Source organism: Macrobrachium nipponense, chromosome 14 (assembly GCF_015104395.2).
Source record: "Macrobrachium nipponense isolate FS-2020 chromosome 14, ASM1510439v2, whole genome shotgun sequence".
NCBI classification, from domain to species: domain Eukaryota; kingdom Metazoa; phylum Arthropoda; class Malacostraca; order Decapoda; family Palaemonidae; genus Macrobrachium; species Macrobrachium nipponense.
The window spans coordinates 33,385,128-33,397,627 of NC_087207.1; the positions used below are offsets into that span (position 1 = coordinate 33,385,128).

Consider the following 12,500-nt stretch of genomic DNA (forward strand, 5'->3'; position numbering starts at 1 on the left):
AGCTCTATTTAAGTATGAGTATACCTCTATTAGAAAATACGAACTTCTTTCCGTCCTTGACGTCAAAAATACGGAATGAAGTTCGTGTTTAAAGGTTTCATCAATACAGTTTGACATAGGTTCCAAATGACATCATCAACCAGTTCACGTATTTTTGAATGCGAAACTAATGATGTCAGCTGGATAATCATGAATGTCCCTGCAATGCTATGTTAATCAGCAAGTCATTGTAATTCCTGATAATCTTAATGTTATGGATTTTTCCTCGTTTTCCGTTCTTTCTGGAAATATAAGCTTGATAAATAGTGAAGTTTTAAGCTTACGGGTAGAGTTGATGTCTAAGAATACTGCTTTTGCATATAGTATACAAGTTTTTATTCTCACGAATGGTAAGCAACTGAGAGTTCAGAAGGCAAAAAAAAAAAAAGAATCATCTGATTAAACGAACACACACATATATATATATATATATATATATATATATATATATATATATATATATATATATATATATAGATATATATATATATATATCTATATATATATATATATATATATATATATATATATATATGTGTATATATATATATATATATATGTGTGTGTGTGTGTGTGTGTTAATGTGTGTATTATATATATATATATATATATATATATATATATATATATATATATATATATATATATAAAACAATGAGATTATAATAGAAACATTGATCCTGCGGAAAGTAATCACCAAATTCTAAGGTTTAATAAACAAGAAACAAAAATTCAAATTTCCGAAGAAATATAAACCTAAGGTTCAAACTCCGGAAAGAAATGACATGAGACTCAAGTTTCAGGTCGTAGAAAGAAATCGTCAGAAACTAAAAGAGGTAATTTTAGGAATGAAACCACGAGAAACAGAAGGAATAATGTACCAATAGTCAAAATAAAAGAGACGACGTAAGAGAGCAATCATAATAAAGCAAAGGTACGACAAGACGTCAAAAACACCAGCAATTCAGTAAGAAGAAAAATAGCAACAGAAAAACAACAGAAGAGCCCAAAGAATGCTGAAAGCTGAAATATTTCATCAGAATTCAAGAATTCTAATTTCACGGAAGTCTCCAGAAACCAAAGAAAATGTTACAAAGAAATCACTTCAAAGAAAAATTCTAAAATAGAACAGGGAAATTATCAGCAGATTCAAATTACGGAAAGGAATAACCCGTGACCAGGCATTAAAATTGCTGAGGGAAAAAATTGTCAGTATGCATTGTGGTGCAACTTCGATGTTGATTATTTGAAGCTGCTATAATGTCAGTTCGAAATTTGATGGGTGGAGCTGCTTCGATGTCACCTCAGACTGTTTTGGTTGAAGTTGCTGTAATGCCGCTTGGTAGTTAGTTCGTCGAAGCACCTGTGATGCTACTTAGCCTTTAATAGAGTAGAATTGGTATCATGCCACATTAAATTTCATTATCTAAAACTACTCTTTGCCGCTTAAAACTAAATAGGTTTAAAGAGAGTGAGATGACGCATCAAAATTAGCTGAAGCTGCCGTGATGCCGCCTCAGAGCTGACTGGCTAAATCTACAGTAGCGGGACTTCGACCATTATCAGATGGAACTACTGTACCACCAAATACTCAACAGGAAGAAGCGAACATAATACCACTTAAATTCAGTTGTTGATGCTACTCTCATGCCACGTCGAACTTGATAGGACAAAGAGAATGGGATTTCACTTCAAACTTGAAGGTTAAAGCTACTGTAGCGTTATTTCAAAATTAATTGGTTGAAGGAACTATAAATCCACTTCGAACCCAATCAGCTAAGAGTTTGCGATGCCATATCGAGCCTAATTGCATGAAGCCACTGAATGTGTTCACTGCGCTGAAAATTCAGGACGGCCTATTTTGCTGAAACCTTTTGCGATCGCTAACTATGGAGAGAGCCTAGAAGTATCTGAAATTAACGATCAATTAAAATGTTGGGGGAGGAGATCCCGTAAAACTGAAAACCATCAAACGCATGACTGAGATGAATTTTGAAAGGTGTACAGATGATGAATTAATTGTGGCACAGGAATTACATGTCTCGTCTAAGATTCAAGCTATGTCTTAATAAATGTGAAGGCTATTATTCATCATAAGCCATCGAATCTTCATCAGATGAACGAAGGATAATCAAATCATTCTTTTATGTACGAAACCCCAATCACAAACTAGCACACGGAAAATTCAGATAAACTCAAATAAACGAGGCAGAACTGACAAAGTTTCTGAAATCTCGGAGTAACGATAACTGAATTAAACATTTTGTTATTTCCATAGATAAACCGAATATTTACGAATAAACTTTTAACAACGCTCATTATCCGTCCTATTTTGAAATGTAATATTCCCTTTAAAGGCTGACTATTTTCTTTTATTTAGACAGAGCTGAATTTTAACCATAACAAAGAATGATAAGAATTCAGTGATATAATCTGCTAATCCCTATTGATTTTATCATTCAGCCCCTTTAAGCTATAGAAACATCATAATATGTGTTATGTGTTGAATATAAAATACCTTTTTGAGAATTAGGGAAAATTTGGAAGTAAACTCAATTTTCCCATAAGTTATATATATTACCAGCAAAGGGCGTCGCCACCCCCCACCACTAGCTTTAATATTTGGTATGTGTTTAGCCTGAGCGTTAGGCGAACTGGTTACACTCAGTCTCTCCCCCCCCCCCTCTCTCTCTCTCTCTCAAGGTGATCACTGGCATAGCCTTCTCTCTCTCTCTCTCTCTCTCTATTCCATCAGGTCATTAAGTTAGAGTCGGAGTTACAAAAAATTTATACGTTTTATTCAAAGCAAAGTATTAGTTGAATAATTCAAGTTCTTACAGGATAATTAATGGAATGACAATAGTTCAAGTCTCACAGACAACTAACCCCCCGGTATTTAAATGTCTTAATCAGTAATTAGTCACACCAATTATCTCTTCTCCAAAATATAGTTCCCTCACTAGGACACTCGGCCCCTCACTAGAACCGCCTGTTTAAAAGACAGGAGAGCACACTAGTGAGCACACACACAATTGTAAAGACAAAGTCAAAAGATTAAACAAGCCATCCCTTTGGCTAAATCATGATAACTCACCCATTGCAGCCTGGAATGTCAACACTTTAACAAATAACTTTTGCAGAGCCATCCCAGCTTTCTGCCTTTTCTCCCGTAGCTGTCTCCCTAGTTCTTGGCTAAACATGCCGTTATGAATAGACATAGTTCGTACACGCCCCAATTAACTGGTCACAGCCAGTTTTCAAAGGCACCTTGAACAATAGCCTCACGACACTGATATGCTTAAGTAAGGAACTTTAACATCATACCACCCAATAAGAGATGTCAGCATTCTTAGGTCGTCGCCCGGACTCTGTCTCCATGGGAAGTTAAAAGTGATCAGTCTGCACATTCCATAAAAGACACAGCACATCACATTATAATGGCATATTAAACTATTATTAATTATAGCTCTCTTTTGTCTAACATATATATATATATATATATATATATATATATATATATATATATATATATATATATTATATATATATATATAATTTTCTCAACTTTAAATATTTCCCTTAATACGGAAGGAAAAATAATAAGCGATCACTGCCGTAAACATTCTTTAAATGACTGGGATAGGCAGTTAAAATGAATTCTTACCCCGGTAATAATATGCATTACTACCTGCATACTTCTGCTACAGGAAGTGTCAATGGTTTGGAATCCTAATACACTAGGTCCTAGTGGATCTTTAGGGGATGAAAAGTCACCTAGAAGGTAGATAAGACTCCCTCTTATTGAACCAATAATAGCCACATGATCCGAACTGCTACTGCGATGGTAGTAAGTGGTACAACCACGACATAGCTGCTTGGGAATCACCAGTGATTGTGGTAAAGATAATATTGTACCTAAAAGCAAAAGAGCACTTAGTAAAGAGTTGTGACCCCCTGGTGAGAAGAATGTCCTCTGAATGACAGATGACCTCGCTTCTACGTAAAGCCTCTGGGAAACGATAATAGCGTCCCATCCACTCAGCATGGTGTGCCTAGTGCAGCCTCATACTCTCTCTCTCTCTCTCTCTCTCTCTCTCTCTCTCTGTAGTATATATATATATATATATATATATATATATATATGTATATATATATATAATATATTATATATATTATATATATATATGTGCATAGTATATATATATGTGTGTGTGTGTGTACATATATTATATATATATATATATATATATATTATATATATATATATATATAGATATATAAAGTGTGAGAGAGAGAGAGAGAGAGAGAGAGAGAGATAGAGAGAGAGAGGAGAGGCGTAAAAATGTATATGCGTGGCAAAATTATAAAAAAAAAGATATCCATATATATGTTCCCCGCGGATATTTAAAGGGCTTTACAGGTAATCAGCTCTATCTATATTTAAAATTGATGTCCTCCAATCAGGGACCAGCCTATCTCACGCATAGCCCCATACAAGTATAAATATACAGAATAATTGTTCATAACGTTCTCAGGGTCGTGACTAGCTGTCTTGATCCCTCATGTATTATCGTCATTTTTGATGGTATGGTTACTAATGAAGGTACATAATTTATTCACTAGCTGCTGTTTCAGTCGTTGATTGCTGGCTAAATAAATTAATATACCTAGAATAAATACAGAGGAACCAACCTCACCAGAACATTAATGGTGATTTAATATCTGCAAATATAATTAGGCTTTGATCCTATTACTAATTTTATGAAATTTGCAACCCATGGGATTTAGCTCTTTTTAGTGCAAATGGTTTAATCATTTTTATATCAGATTAATGGAAAATATTACTTAAACGTTTTTAAAAAATAAATGTATAATTTGTGTATATATACATATACATACATACATACATACATACATGGATATATACATATTATATATATATATATATATATATATATATATATATATATATATATATATGAGAGAGAGAGAGAGAGAGAGAGAGAGAGAGAGAGAGAGAGATGAGAGAAAAGTCACGGATGGAGTGGATAGGAGTGAGCAGTAGATTACTGCTGATAATTAAGAAAGAAGAAAAGATAAATTATATACACACACATATATAATATATATATTATATAAATATATATATATATAATATATATATATATATATATATATATATTATCTATTATCATTATTACTATTTCTATTATCAGTCATGACGCCTGAAATCATGCACAGAACAGAATGATCATATGTAAAAGGTCCTTCCAGAATGAATGTCGCAGAAATAGTAAAATGTGTTGGGGACTTTTATGGTTTATTATATATATATAAACTTGTAAGATTCTGAGACATCTATAAGGTCTTATTGCTAGTTGCCCAATGACTAACCCAGTTGCATTTGCACATGTCATTATCTCTCTCACACACACACACACATATACATACAAACAAATATCAACTCGAGTTTTCTCACATCTCTCGTAACAACACACAAACGTTTCACATATGTTTACACTCCCGCATTATTTCTATCACACCATCTAGGGGCAGGACTACTTTGGATTGCGTTTTCATGTTGTCAAGGCAACGTTCCAGAACAAGCTCCGAGACTACTGCCCTCCCCCGATTTTATATTTCTTTCGAGATAAAAGATTACCTTCAACATGTGGGGGGTTCACAAAGGAACGTATAATACATTTGTGACAAAAATAATAAGCATGATTTACAAGATGGACAGAACCAACAAATAAACAAAAATTAATATGTAATAGTAAATACGACAGAAATAATGAAAAAATAAACAGATCGAGGAACTATTATCATCATAGATTACATACCCAGAACTGCAGAAGGCCATAGTACAGAGACAGAGTTAACTCCTTTGGTTTATAAGGAGTGATCATGTGGTCGTTACCCGTCGGAAGGCAAAATGGGCACCTGAGTATAGCGCTTGAGGCGACGTACTGGTCACATATAGCATCACAGATATCTAAACCGATAGTATCTTTATTATTAGTGTGGTTAATTCAAACCATAATGAAGAGTTGATCTCGGGCTCCCCCGAGTAATATACATTAAAATTACTATTTCACATATAAATGCCGGAAATGAAGATTCTCACGCCAAATCTTGGGTGTTAAAAAGTTGAAATTATGAAAGTTAATTAATTAATGGCACTCAAATTAGGTATCGAGCTGAAATCAATGAAGATAAAATGAAAAACGAAAGAAAAGGGAGTGACTAATTTAGTTTCATATCTTCATCTAATTGTTTTATAAGGCCGAAGATGGAATCGAAAGTATTAAGAAGGCCATACTTTTTGAAATATTAAAGATTAATTTTCTTTAGCTTGAAAATGAAAACGACATAAATGTTTATTTACTCGCCGAATCTTCCGAAATAATATCTACGGGAAAAATTCGCTTAAGACAACTGAACTGCCTTGAAAATGAAGGCGAGTATTTTACAAAATGTTTTAAATCAATGAAAAATTAATTTCCTCCGTTCTAAGAAGATTGACATTGAAAACTGATTTTCCAGATCCCAGAAAATTTTCGAAAATACATTTTGGGAAATGTTCGCAGAGGATCAATTAGTCATCTCAAAAGGCCAGTGAAAGCATTTAGTGAAAGGATCAGTGAACATTCACTGCAACCACTCCTTTCAGTCGAATACTGTTAAAGAACTTTCAAGGAAACAAACAACATACGATTGCTCCAAGAAACAATGCAAAACAAAGGCAGCTTTTAGGAAACATTTAATTCTTTATGGAGACATTCGTAAGTTTTTTTTTTTATACGAAAAGTTGCCTCATATTAATTGTGTTTTTTTTCTGGCAGAGCTGTTAGCCAGGATTTCATGAGAAAACGAATGTTCTCGTAAGGAAACTAGAAGGAAAAGATATTCTTTGCAACTAAGAGGATTATGGAAAAATTAGGGAAGAATAAGGATACTAAGGTAATGACCTAAGAAATGAGAAATCGTGGAAACAGGAAAAATGGAAAATCAGGATATGCGAACGTATTTGGAGAACTTAGAAAAAATGAACATAATAAGGAAATGAGGGAGAAGATAGGAGAAGTAGGAAGAATAGAATAAAGGAGAAAATAGAAGGTAATGGTGGAGATCTAGGGATGCACGAAGGATAGAGTGGATAAAAAATGTTAAATAGAGAGTAATGAACAAGAGCTAAAAAGAGCAAAAATATAAAATACAGAATAAAGGAGAAAGAATAAAACAGGAAAAAGGGTAAATATAGATTAATGAGGAAAATTTCGTTTGATTTATATGAAAGAAAACAATGACAAGCAATGGCAGTTTACCAAGAGACAATGATGATGAATTTATATATTTTGGATATAGAAAGAAAGAAATAACCACTGTACTGACTAATAAGAGGATTACTAACTTTCATAGATTTAATATGTGAAAAGATATTCAGAAAGCTGTTAATGTAATAGGTCACTTGAACACCATAAATTGACAATTGAGCTTACGTTTTTATAATGATTATAACGAAAGTGAAGATCTCCCTCTTGACATGAGAAATCTTGATTCGTAATAATTAGATTAAAACATAAAGTATGATCTCTAATTGGGCGGACGGCACTTATATTTTGGGAAATGACTGATAGGTGGTGTACCTAACTTTGTTATAAAGGGGTTGATATCAAAAAGAATATTTAGGGGTTGTACAGGCGTCTTCAATTGGTATCAAAAAGAATATTTCCGACCTGTCTGGAGTGAACTAACGAAAGGGCTTACCAGTTGCTCAAAAATTGCCTTCAATAACCACACCTTTAAGCAGCCATTTTTGGTGACCAGTACTGGTTTGGATGAAGAGAGAAGCCAATGACTGGGCAACCTGGTGCCCTCGTGCAGCCCAAGTCCGACGGTTAAGTAAAAGAATGCGGAATGAAGAAGTCGAGAGTTAATCCACGTATTAAAGGATGCATGATGCAAGTCAAGCCAAATGGAACCAATAATGGTATTAAACTAATGTGAATTCAGATGCCATGTTTTAATTGTTCGAATTTCTTAAAGATCTGTTAAAATCGGAGACGTCGAGATAAATGTAAATGGGTGATTGATGATTATACATTAGGTTAAATTCTTTCCCCCAAAAAAACTTCCATCCTTTTAATGTGCATAAATACTTCAGACATTGAGAAACTTTCCTTCAATTAGGGTTAATTCTGTTCTCATATAGTGGCTCTACACCACCCTTTGAACCACCTCTTATCTTATCGTTGCCTGCGAAAAGCCCCTATCCTTAGACACCTTTCTTCAGTGGCTCTTTCTCTTCAGCTACTGTCTCTTGAATCCTTCAATCCACAAGAGGCCGATCTATCGCTTATTGCAGTGCTGTGACTTATCATTCCTTGCCCAGGCTGGTTCAGGTTGCCTATCCTATTGAATGATTCTCCCTCTCCTTCTCCTGTACAAGTCTTTGGAATTCTTTCATTTCTTCAGTTTTATCCAACCCTGTGACAAACAGTTTCTTCCAATGGATAGGTCCGATCTTACATTCAGGATCAAACTTCTCTCTCTCTCTCTCTCTCTCTCTCTCTCTCTCTCTCTCTCTCTCTCTCTCTTTCTCTTTATATGGTGGGATTCTTCGGCAGTTAGCTTTATTAGATGTGAAATCAATAAGGGCGTTTATTGGGTTAAAGGCCGTTTAAGCCATTCTCTGTCTCTCCAACACCCCCCCCCCCCAACCTCTCTCTCTCTCTCTCTCTCTCTCTCTCTCTCTCTCTCTCTCTTCTCCGTTTCATTTTTTATGGTGTAATTATTCAGCAATTAGCTTCATTAGACCTGAAATCAGTATGGGCCTTTATTGGATTAAAGTCCGTTTAAACATCTCTCTCTCTCTCTCTCTCTCTCTCTTCTTCTCTCTCTCTCTCTCTCTGAAATATTGAAATGACTAGAAATTGTCTTTGAGTATGTCCTTAATAGGTAGCAATGACAATAGGCAAAAAAATTCATTAACAAACCGTTATGATAGAAATATAGAAAAAAACGCCTAATGAGCTAAAATGGAACATAAAGAAGGCTTACATCAGAGAAAGAGCGATTTTTTCACCCAGTTTTTTACCGCATTTTTCCTAGTAGTTCCCGTATCAAACTATCTGAAAGAAAAGACACTGAGGTAGAGTGACTTTTCGCTCGAAGATGTCTTCTTAAAATCACCACGACTTTCTTGTAAGTTCCGACTTCTACAGGGACTCAAACCCTTTGTCGTTCATAAAAATGATTAAGATTACTACTGCTGCTCTCTCTGCCTTCTTCGACAAGGCTTAAAACTCCCTCTGTGATATAAACAGAAGACAGCACCGCCGGGCCCGCGGTCCGTCACAATGTGTGTGTAGAGCGCTGATAATACACTTTTCAGACTAGACAACACAAATTACGAATCCAAGCCGGCGTCGTCGTTATCGCCTTCATCCAGTCTTAATTTATACTCCAAGACAGGAAGTAAGAGGAAGGACGACTTTTGCAAGTCCAAATGAGATCCCATGCGCCACTTCTAATTATCTCCCGGATCTTTATGCAAGGGTGAGAGACCCCCGAGGGGATGAGAATGGCTCCTTCATAAGCAGCGTCTCCTCTTCTCTAAATAACGGACGAACTTTCTGAAAGCTCATTCTTTTTAGGGGGGCGACAGCGGAGGTGGTCTACATGAAAAGTCATGACTTGCTCGGTACAGTATTCAGGGGGTCTTATATCGAGGCCTAAATCAACGTTAAATGCTCTAGCAATAGAGATATGAGGGAATGCGGAAAGCACTGAATAAGTGATCTAGAATCAAATAAAATTAGGAAAATACACACGCATATGCGTCGAAAACTACAGCGTATTTACATGTATTCGTATCTCTTACCGGCACATAAACATGTACAAGTAACTTAACATGGAAATTCATATTCATGTAGGCATATGCATATATATACACACACACATAAACATATACTATATGTGTGCTTCTGTGTGTTTGTGTGGATAAGAATATTTATCCCACCTTGGATTTATGGCGCGTATTCTAGGTCTCTTGATTTTTCAGATGCTCAGCTTATCAAAGGTGAGCTATCTGACTCTAAGAGCGTTCATGAGATTAAATAAAAAAGTATATATAAAGTAAAAACTTGCCCACTTGGTTACTAGACAACAGGTAATTTTATTGCAATAATACTGGAAGCGTGACATATGGTTATCCTGTCACATAAAATTACGTACATTAATCAGTTCATTCAAACTCGGAGAGTTTCATATCAACTCATCTAACTATATCAGCTTGATGAAACGACAACAGTTATCGCGATATCGGGAGCGTTTTTGAAATCAACTTATTTCACTGAGATTTAATGGGAAAAGGTATATCATCATATCGTTATTTACATCTCATCTCATGTCTGTGTCAGCCACTAAACGTTTATAAGTAACTGCTCCTTTGCGTTGTTATGAATTGACTGATTGTTAGTTATCTGGCGTTACAACTACCACGGTAGTGACAAGGAATGCGAATTCATGAACAGTCACGAAAAGAGTCGTCTCCAGCACGAGAGAATCATTATGCGATTATAGGTTGCGCCATTTGATTAAAATATAGATCTCAAAGGATCATGAATAAATTCCATCGAAATGACCCCTAAAAAGACTTATTTAATAGAGGACTTTAATAGAATACTCCATCCACGGTCCCTGTGTTTTCAAACACTTATTCATTTATTCTTATTTCTCAGCTTATATATTATGTTATAGTTATATATTATTATTATTATTATATATATATATATATATATATATATATATATATATATATATATATATATATATATATATATATATATATATATAGAGAGAGAGAGAGAGAGAGAGAGAGAGAGAGAAGAGAGAGAGAGAGAGAGAGAGAGAGATAGCCGAACAGACAAATAGATGCCATTTCTTGATGTTTAGGACTATTTACCGGTATGCGTTGTCACATATATTCAATCATATTTTTTACCCGTTCGTTTCATTTACATAGCAGCCTTGTTCCTTAGCCATATACGCACATAAAAATAATAATAATGATCAAACATAACAGTTACTAAACTCCACCAAACAGAAATACAAGTAAACAATTGAATACAAGATAAACAAGACATAATTAAATGTTAAATCTACATTTATTTAATAAATCAATTTAGTTACTAGATTTACACTAATTTAAGCATTTAGATTAATTTAACTGTTGAATTGATTTAATTATTTGATGACCCGATCACTGAGGCTGTTAGTCAGTATGGAATAATGAACTATTAATACTTAAAATATACAATAATTTCTTTAATTATTCATTCCGAAATTTACCTGCATGACTGCAGATTATAATTTAAAAATTCTCCAACTTGGTATCACTTGTTGAAGTGATCTATTGGGTATTAAAGTAGTTCATTCATTAATTGTGACATCAAATTGCTCAGGTGATTTTTCATGATTTTCTTTCATTCATGTTTACTACAACTGACTAAACGCTGTAGATATATTTTAATATTAAATTATAAGTAGATTAATAAAGTGATTCATTTTCTCTGACGTTACTCAACTTATCAATCTACTTATGATTTAATATTAAAATATAACTAGAGCGATTAGCCAATTGTAATAAACAAAAGTGTAATGAAATCAAGAACAATCATCTGACCAGTTTAATGTCAAAATTAATGAATGAACTACTTTTATACCCAATAGATCGATTCGACAAGTGATACCAGGGTAAAGATTTTAATTATAATCTGCAGTCATGCAGGTAAATTTCCGAATGAATTATGAAAGAAATGAGCCTATTTTGTAATTAATAGTTCGTTATTTCATACTGACTAACAGCCTCAGTAATCGGCTTATCAAATACTTCAATCAATTCAATAATTAATTTAATTCAAATACTTGAATTAGTTTAAAGTTAGTAATTACATTGATTTATTTAAAGAACGTAGATTTAACCTTTAATTATGTATTATTTATTTTCTATTCAGTTATTTACTCGTATTTCTGTTTGCTGGAGTTTAGTAACTCATATTTTGTTATTATTATTATTATTATTATTATTATTTTTTTTTTTTTTTTTTTTTTTTTTTTTTTACTCTATCACAGTCCTCCAATTCGACTGGGTGGTATCTATAGTGTGGGGTTCCGGGTTGCATCCTGCCTCCTTAGGAGTCCATCACTTTTCTTACTATGTGTGCCGTTTCTAGGATCACACTCTTCTGCATGAGTCCTGGAGCTACTTCAGCCTCTAGTTTTTCTAGATTCCTTTTCAGGGATCTTGGGATCGTGCCTAGTGCTCCTATGATTATGGGTACGATTTCCACTGGCATATCCCATATCCTTCTTATTTCTATTTTCAGATCTTGATACTTATCCATTTTTTCCCTCTCTTTCTCTTCAACTCTGGTGTCCCATGATATTGCGACATC

At 34.2% G+C, this 12,500-nt stretch overlaps 1 protein-coding gene across 1 annotated transcript in view; it reads left to right on the forward strand.

Moving 5' to 3' along the window:
- LOC135226444 (uncharacterized) overlaps positions 1–12,500 on the forward strand; it is a 336,218-nt gene that overhangs the window by 118,162 nt on the left and 205,556 nt on the right. The window lies entirely within an intron of this gene.